This window comes from Pinus tabuliformis, chromosome 2_1, assembly GCF_031772625.1.
Source record: "Pinus tabuliformis cultivar Carrire ecotype Pingquan chromosome 2_1, CPIR1, whole genome shotgun sequence".
Taxonomy (NCBI): Eukaryota; Viridiplantae; Streptophyta; class Pinopsida; order Pinales; family Pinaceae; genus Pinus; species Pinus tabuliformis.
In genome coordinates this window covers 870,136,627-870,145,114 of record NC_142299.1, presented here as the reverse complement: position 1 = coordinate 870,145,114, position 8,488 = coordinate 870,136,627, and the positions used below count along the sequence as shown (strand labels likewise).

General features: G+C 42.4%; 1 pseudogene; it reads left to right on the top strand.

The window, feature by feature from the left end:
* The first annotated feature begins 3,435 nt into the window (after positions 1–3,435).
* On the top strand, positions 3,436–4,684 carry LOC149203426 (transmembrane 9 superfamily member 7 pseudogene; annotated as a pseudogene).
* Positions 4,685–8,488: the final 3,804 nt, after the last annotated feature.

Below are 8,488 nucleotides of genomic sequence, written 5' to 3'. Positions count from 1 at the left end.
CTTCGATGGCTGTGATTAAAGAACTCTTAGGTGGACAACAAGACATATTTGAAGAACCTCAAGGGAAGAAGAAGAAGAAAACATTCCTCTAGAGCGAATGGATACAAGCAGAAATGTTGGGAGCAGTACCTTATCCAAAAATGAATTTGCAAATCAGATCGAAGATTTCAAGAGTGATATGAGGCAGTTTCTTGCCATGCAACTGGATACCTTGCAGATCCAAAGGAAGCAAGAGGAAGCCAAGAGGGCTTTGGCCATCTTCTGTCCCAGGTGCACTAGAAAGCATCCTAGGAACGAATGTCCATTGCACTCCATAGAAGTGTGTTTTGTTTGTGAAAGAGACCATCCTACGAATCAGTGCCCTTCCTTGCCCGGAATCAAAGCTGCATATCAGAGGGCTAAAGGAACCACTGAACCACTCTATTATCTAAACCAAAGGAGGCCACATGGACCTAGATCTTACCAGCAGGAACTGCAAGGGACATCTGAGACCTATTATGACCCCTATCAAGCCACTTTCATGCCTTCTTGGGGTCCCCCTGCTCATCCTTCCTGGTTCACACCTCCTCCTTGTTCCTTTATAGATCCATATTATGCCCAACCAGCTGCTCATTCGTTTCACTCTTATGCTCAGCCACAGCCTCAGTGGAATGCACCTCATCAGGGGTGGAGGCCCCAGTACAACACTCCTCCCACTTGTTTTCCTCCACCACCTGCTCAACCGCAACCATCACCTCCTTCTCCACCAAGGCAACCCCAAATGCCTACCCAACCACAACCCCATCCACATCCATCTCGAATACACACCTCCACTCAACTACCCGTACCACCATTTCCACACCTGCCCGTTGCAGTAGCTCAACCCAATGGCAAAGCTGAGGCACAACATGTCCAAACGATTCCTCTTGAGCTCAAAGATATTCACCATAGCTCAGGAAGAGTATTGCAAAGAAGAGACTATATTGAAAGCATTGAAGGACCACATCAGGCAAAAGAACCATGGGCTTTACTTGATGAAGATAAGACATCAGAAGTAGAGATAAAGAAATATCCTTCATGGTTACCATCAAATCTTCCATGTATTCAAGAGAAAGATCAGCAAAAAGAGGAAGATGAGGAAGTCATGTTAGAAGGTGACATGAAACATGATCCAGATCAGCAAAAGGACCAAGGATATTAGAGCTATATTGAGACATGGTTCCAAACAGTCACTAAGTTGCAGCAGTACTCTCTTCCTCAGCTATGTTTGATCCCTTCAAAGTCAGATCATTTTGTCTCTGAAATCCGGATACCTGTCAAAGCATGCATTTCGAGCCTTCACATCATCTTGTCTCTAATCTCGATGTGCACATGGCTCCATTGGAAGTATTCTTACACTTGAAAATGATTTTGTTTTTCAAGTAGGGTAGGGTAGAAAAAAAATGAAAATAAGAAGAGAATAAAAATCTAAGGTGAAAACCTCCTCGGAGGCGCCTTAGATTGGCTCATTGATTGAAAACCTCCATGAGGCGGTCAATGGGTTGGAAAAAAGAGAAAAGAGAATAAGATCTCTGGGTGAAAACCTCCCTTGGAGGCACCCAGGGTAGGCAATTAGGGTGAAAACCTCCATGAGGCACCCTAGTTGTTTTTCAAAAAAAAAAAAAAAAAAAAATCTAATTTCCATTGAATAATTTCAGGTTGCAGCAATGACATTGCAGGTCAGGAGGATCACTCAAAACAAGGTCAAAGGAATTTTTGTGCCTTCGAAAGGAAGTTCTGTATTTCTACAGGAAACATCCTGTAGAACCTTCAAGCGAGCCAGATTTGATTTTGGAAGTGAACATAAAGCTTGGAATCTGTTGGTTAGGCCTACAAGCACCTCTGTGTCCATCCCTCGCCTTTCTCCATCATTTTTCCACCTCATTGTGCTTCTACAGGAAGTTCCTGTAGAAATTGTAGGAAGCTAGAAATGGATTTCAAAGAGGCGGTTTGGTTAACATGGTAGCTTCCTCAAGGGTTCAGAAGTCCTCCTGCACTTTTCAAACTCCTCCTGCACATCTCCATGCCTGCATCACAACCCAAGCTCAGTTTTTCTTACCATGCAACAAAACTACAAAATGCCTTGAAGCAAAAATACCTAGAACAAAATTTGTTTCTTCCATAACTTGAAAACCATGCATCCATTTGAAAAACCATTTTATGGGGGATTGTACAGGGGTGATGGCAACATGCCTGAGCAATTTCAGCCAATTCCGGTGCATGGTTTCCAAGAAATCAGCCTCCATCACCATCAGCCATTTTTGCATTTTCTCCATATCCATGCATCCGTTTTAAAACCTGTTTCATGGGGAGATGCACATAGGTGATAGTAGCCTACCCAAGCAGTTTCAGCCAATTCCGATGCACGGTTTCCGAGAAATTGATCTCTGAAATCTTCAGCCATTTTCCATTTTTCTCGAAATCTGTGCATCCATTGATCACGATTTTGCTATGGGAGGTGCATCATGATGATAGGAACATGCTCAGAAATTTTCAGATCGATCCGGTTTACCGTTTGGGAGCAATGGCGAAAACAAGTTCTGGTCCGGTGAAAATTCAATGGCAGCAGCTTGAGGGTGCAGATCTGAGTGTGGAAATGAACTCCTGCAGCTGGGATCCGGCCAGAGGACACATGCACAAGGAAAAAATAACCATAAATCATCAGCCAAGCCCTCATGCAACCAAAGAAACCAGTGCATGCAGCAATGACTAGCCTCAGCACCTCACAGCAGCCATTTGACTTCAGGTACGTGACTGAAACTCGTTCTTCTATTGCACAAATCTAATTTAAAAACTGCATGAATGAATGGAATGGTGGAATTGAGCCACGAATGTAGTAGGATTGAGCTGATAGTTCCTTATCCAATTCTCTATCAATCGGCCAGGAATCATGCAACGTATGTGTTAGACAACTCACGTGAAATTTGAAAAAACACAGACAGTTGTGGATATTTTAAACTCCAGTGCAACTAAGGGTAAGGGATTACAGGCAGATGGCACTGCAGGGGACCAACAGTTTGCATGAGCAGCGCACGTCTCTGCCACCTCACCACAAATCACGCAGTAATTAAAGGAATGCTCGGCTGAAGACTCATGTTAACTGCTGATTCATTTACACTTGCAAACCTCTTCGGCTGAATCCTCTGCCTCTGAATTCTGTTAAACTGATGTCCCTCGCCAATTTTTTCGGCTTGTTCAAAATTCTCCTGCATACCAAGATCGTTCAAAGGCGCAGAGACATCCTACAGAAGCCGGGCACTCTACAGGCATTTCTACAGGAAGCTGCGCCACAGGAAACCCAGCATACGAAGAAGCTTGGACTGTTCACGTCGAGGGTGGCAATTCTCAGTGAGTGTAAAGCATGAGTATGAACAACCATGGGATAATGTCAAAGCCCATTTGACAACTTGTGATCCAAATACCAAGCATACAGTAACAAATTCTGAGATTCCCCAAGAAGTTGTAGAAGACAAAGAAGTTATATTCACTTGTGATGTTACTTTCCAGGAGAGCCCTATGAAATGGGCATCACGTTGGGATACTTACCTTCTTATGACAGATGATCAGATCCATTGGTTCTCTATCATCAACTCATTGATGATTGTTTTATTTCTCTCCGGAATGGTTGCAATGATCATGATGCGAACATTGTACCGGGATATCTCAAAATACAACCAATTAGAAACACAGGATGAGGCTCAAGAGGAAACAGGATGGAAGTCGGTCCATGGAGATGTGGTCAGGGCCCCAACCAATGCAAGCTTACTTTGTGTCTATGTGGGAACTAGAGTTTAGTTTTTTTGCCATGACACCAGTGACAATGATATTTGCAGTCCTTGGTTTCCTTTCTCCTTCAAACCGTGGAGGTTTAATGACAGCTATGCTGCTATTATGGGTGTTTATGGGTTTGTTTGCAGGGTGTGCATCGTCACGTCTATATAATATGTTCAAGGGCACAGAATAGAGGAGGAACACGCTGAAGACATCATTCTTGTTTCCAGGCATTACCTTTTGCATTTTCTTTATTCTCAATGCACTGCTATGGGGAAAAAAATCATCTGGTGCAGTTCCTTTCGGGACTATGTTTGCCTTGGTCCTTTTATGGTTTGGAATTTCTGTGCCATTGGTCTTTGTGGGCAGTTACTTTGGCTACAAGAAACCTACAATTGAAGATCCAGTGAAGACCAATAAAATCCCCAGGCAGATTCCAGAGCAAGCTTGGTATATGCAGCCCATTTTCTCAATACCAATTGGAGGCATGTTGCCTTTTGGAGCTGTATTCATTGAACTGTTCTTCATATTAACTTCAATATGGCTGCATCAGTTCTACTATATATTTGGGTTCCTGTTCAGTGTCTTTGTGATCCTCATTGTTACATGTGCAGAGATCACCATTGTCCTGTGCTACTTCGAATTGTGCAGTGAAGATTACAACTGGTGGCGGAGATCTTATTTGACTGCAGGCTCCTCAGCATTTTACCTGTTTCTCTATGCCACATTCTATTTCTTCACCAAGCTGGAGATGAAAAAGCTTGTTTCTAGAGTTTTATATTTTGGCTACATGCCCATCATGTCATACTCATTTTTTGCTCTGACCAGTACAATAGGTTTCTATGCATGCCTTTGGTTTGTGCGGACAATATACTCATCAGTGAAGATTGACTGAGGCTCTGCATGCAACTACCATTTTTCAGAGGGGCCGTTTAAGTTTTGGTTTAGGGGAGTGGTGCTTGCTCCTTTTATGTTGTTTTAGAGGTTTTTGGGTAACATTACAGGAGACACCAATGTCAATGTGCTGCTGTGGGAGTTAATTCTGAAGATGTTGCAGGAACACAATGCCGAAAGGGGGGCCTCCCAACACAAGCAGAAGGGTCCCTACCAAGTTCCCAGGCATCCTCACATCCATCCCCTCCATGAAAACTCATTTTTTTCAGGGTTCGGACACAATCTAGTCATGGTTCAACCTTCTACAGGAAGCTACAGGACTTTCTACAAGAAGTTCTGTATTTCTACCAGAAACATCCTGTAGAGCGTTTGGGCAGGCCAGAATCAATTATGAAGAGGGATTTGAAGCTTGAAGTCTGTTGAGGAGGCATGCAACCACTCTTTTCTTCCTTCCTCCACTGGTTTCATCTCCTTTCATATGATTGAATGAGCAGGCAGTGGGAAAAAGCAGAGAGAAAAGTATGGTTTCATGACCAAGAAGAGGACATCACTTTAGAAGCTTAGCATGACAGGGAGGCCGCCAGGGCCATCAAAGATGAGGAGATAGATTGGTTGCTCAGAGGATGAGCAACACTTTCAGTAGGGGGGTGATGATGAGCCCCAAAAATGGATAATTATTTGGGCTCATTCAACCTCCTAATTCGACTTAATCCACCATTCTCATTAGTTTATTGCATGTTTTTTATTATATTTATGTTAATAGAGTGAATTGGGTTAGTCATTATGCCAACAAGTCTAATGGGTGCTTTGTGTAGCCTTTTTGGTCAATTTGGAGACAAAATTGAAGGTTTTAATGAGCACTTGGCAGCCAAACTCGTGGGAGAACAAGGGAGAGGATTTGTAGGAAGGTGTCCCCTTCATTTATGGGCCCTTACCTCGAATTCTCCACCATTAGCTCAGAGTTCAAGGGCCACCAAATCAATTAACACAAGGGCAGCCAAGCAAGTCAAGTAGGACTGCTGTTGACTACAAGTTTTGGGCAGCCGAGTCCCTAAAGTTTAGGAGGACTGTTGGGGTCCTCAATTTGTATAAATAAGAAGGCTTAGGGCCTCATTTTGGTTAGCTAGTGGTTAGTCAATTTGTAGCCAGTAGTTAGTCATTTTTGTATTCATTTTGTAGTCATTTTGTAGTTCGATTTTTAGGCAGTAGATTAGCTTTGCTTTCAACACATTTTCAAGTTCTCCTTGTGGACAGTTTTTGGAATGTAACATTTCTTTTGATCAATAAAGATGAATCCAGCTTTGCACCAGCTCTAAATCTCTCTTAGGAGGCTGTATCTCTTGGGGTTGGGCCCATCTCAAGCGCCCAATACTTCCTTTGTTTATCTTTATGTGTTTTTGCTGCATTCTTAGAATAAAATCTTCTATTTATATTTAAATCTTGCTTTGTTATTTAGATTTCTTTTGATGGTTAAAGTAGCTTCTCATGTTTAGAATAGATTTGTAGGATAATAACAAGAAAAAGGCTCCAAAAAAGGGTCAGCAAACACTTTTGGTTTCACCTCTTCCTTATTGGATTAGGGGTTGGAGTTGGAATAACCGTGCTGTCCCAAACAAAAACACTGACTTTGCTTTGCCATGCAATCATTAGTGTTTGGTTTTCATTTACAGAAGTTGGTTACATGTTCAGATCTTTGAATGCTTCATTGCATAGTTAATATACATGGTTTCCTTGCAAATAAAGCTGTTGTCCATTCTTGTTACTGTTAGCTAGATCATATTAGGGTAGCATAACTAGATCTTTGTTTTCTTGCATGTCTTTGTTGGTTCAGTTGGAAACACAAATTGCAGCACACCTGTACCACTTCTTTGTCTACCCAGACTCCCTCAAACCCATCTTCTCCATCTCCTAACTTGGTTTCTTGCCTCACGTTGCCATACTGCCCTCATAACCCTACCTTTTGTGCATCATTACTTCAGTCTTCTTGGAACAAGTCCAGCCATCCCCACCTTCTCCTCAACTCTATCCATCAGTCCTTGGGTCATTTTAGGCCCCTACCCTGCCTCCCTATCCATTCATGCACCTTACCTCACTCACCCATCCTCCAAAATCCAAATTTTAAACATCCCGTAGAAAAATTACAGAACATCCTGTAGAAATCCTAAACATCCTGTAGAACCCCTACAGACTTCCTGTAGAAGCTCACGAATGAGGTTTCTTGATAGCCAAACTCTGTGAAACTCTCTGGAAGGGTGTTAGGGACCCCTTAGGCCCTCTCTGTACCATCCCAGCTGTCAGGCGGAAAGAGTCGATTGTGCGGACACAACCAACCTCCCTAGGAGCCTAAGACTCTCTAGTGACAAACAAGACAAACAAGAGCAATCCTTCTCTAAATATGCATTTACTATATAAGAAATCAAGTGTTTAGATCCTACCTGTAATCCAACGCTGTTGTAGCAGTCCAGCTCCTCTGATCCGGATGAGCTCCTCCTTCACTTTGAAACCTGCATACACTAACAATCAAACGATTAAATAGCACTTGATAATCTCATAGAATAAAACATATTTAACACATAGACCAAGGAGTACATGAAACAACTCATAAATAACAAGTTATTGAGAAGAATGGACTCATTTGCATTAATAGGTAACAAAAGGAACAAATACAACCTGAGCCTTGGTGTTGTGCAAGTCCCTCCCAGGGTCCATCAAGAGTTCTCCTTTACTTTGACAAAGCTCACCCACTTCCAAATAGAAAAAACAAAGATGGCAATCTCTCCTCACAAGCTTCTAAATGGGAGTCCTAATTCCTGCAGCATTTACCCTTAGAAATGTATAGCTTTCAACCTCCTCTCCTTCTAGCCCAATGCCTGTATTTATAGTGCTCAAGAGGAAGTTAATCAGGTCCACCATCAATGGGATAATCCCCTCTTTGGATGGGATAGCTCCCTTATTGATGGGATAAGTTCCTCTTTGGTAGGAGTGCATGAACCATCTGGAGGCGCTCAATACACGTCGAACAACCTTCTAGAATGCTCTAGAAATGACCACAAGTGACTTTTTAAAGATGAAACTTGCGCATTTTAACCTTTTCAGGGGGACGCACCTTCCCCTTTACATACAGAGCGTCCAAAGACGCAGCTTTTGTGAACATTGGGTGCGTCCCCGCAGGTAAGGTTGAGAGAACCTGCGTCCCCAGAGATAAATACATTTAGAAAGACTTTCTCTCTTTTTGGAGTTTGACATGGAGAGCAGAGGCATAAGACTTGCCTAAGAGGGTAGCATGACTGTTGATAGAGCCATCCTAACTGTGAATAGTCATGGTGACATTTTTTAGTGTAACAGATTGCCCCCTAAAGTGCGAAGCCTGAAATAGATTAGGGTTTTGTATTATCTAGGAAGGGTGAAGCGCTTTATCATTTCAAGGATTATCTCGTGGAGAGCCTGGTCAGAACCTGCAATTTTCAACACAAAATACATGTATAAGATTATATCATCACTGAGGTAGGCATTCCCATACTCAGATTAAAACTTTAACTAACAGACTAACTACTCTGATACAGGAATGATCTTGCAGTACATCATAATCATAGACTTTTGTAGACACAGTATGGGCGCAGCCATCTGTTTATGATTAGTCTACTTAGATAATGAATACAAAACTCCTCGCAGCCTGGATGGTGGAAACTAGATCCAGGGTCTTCATTTCTACTTCTCAAATTGGTACGATTCTAGCCATGCGAATAAATGAGTTGATGTCGAACATGGTAGAAACCACTTGATTACCAGTCGATGATGTAAACTG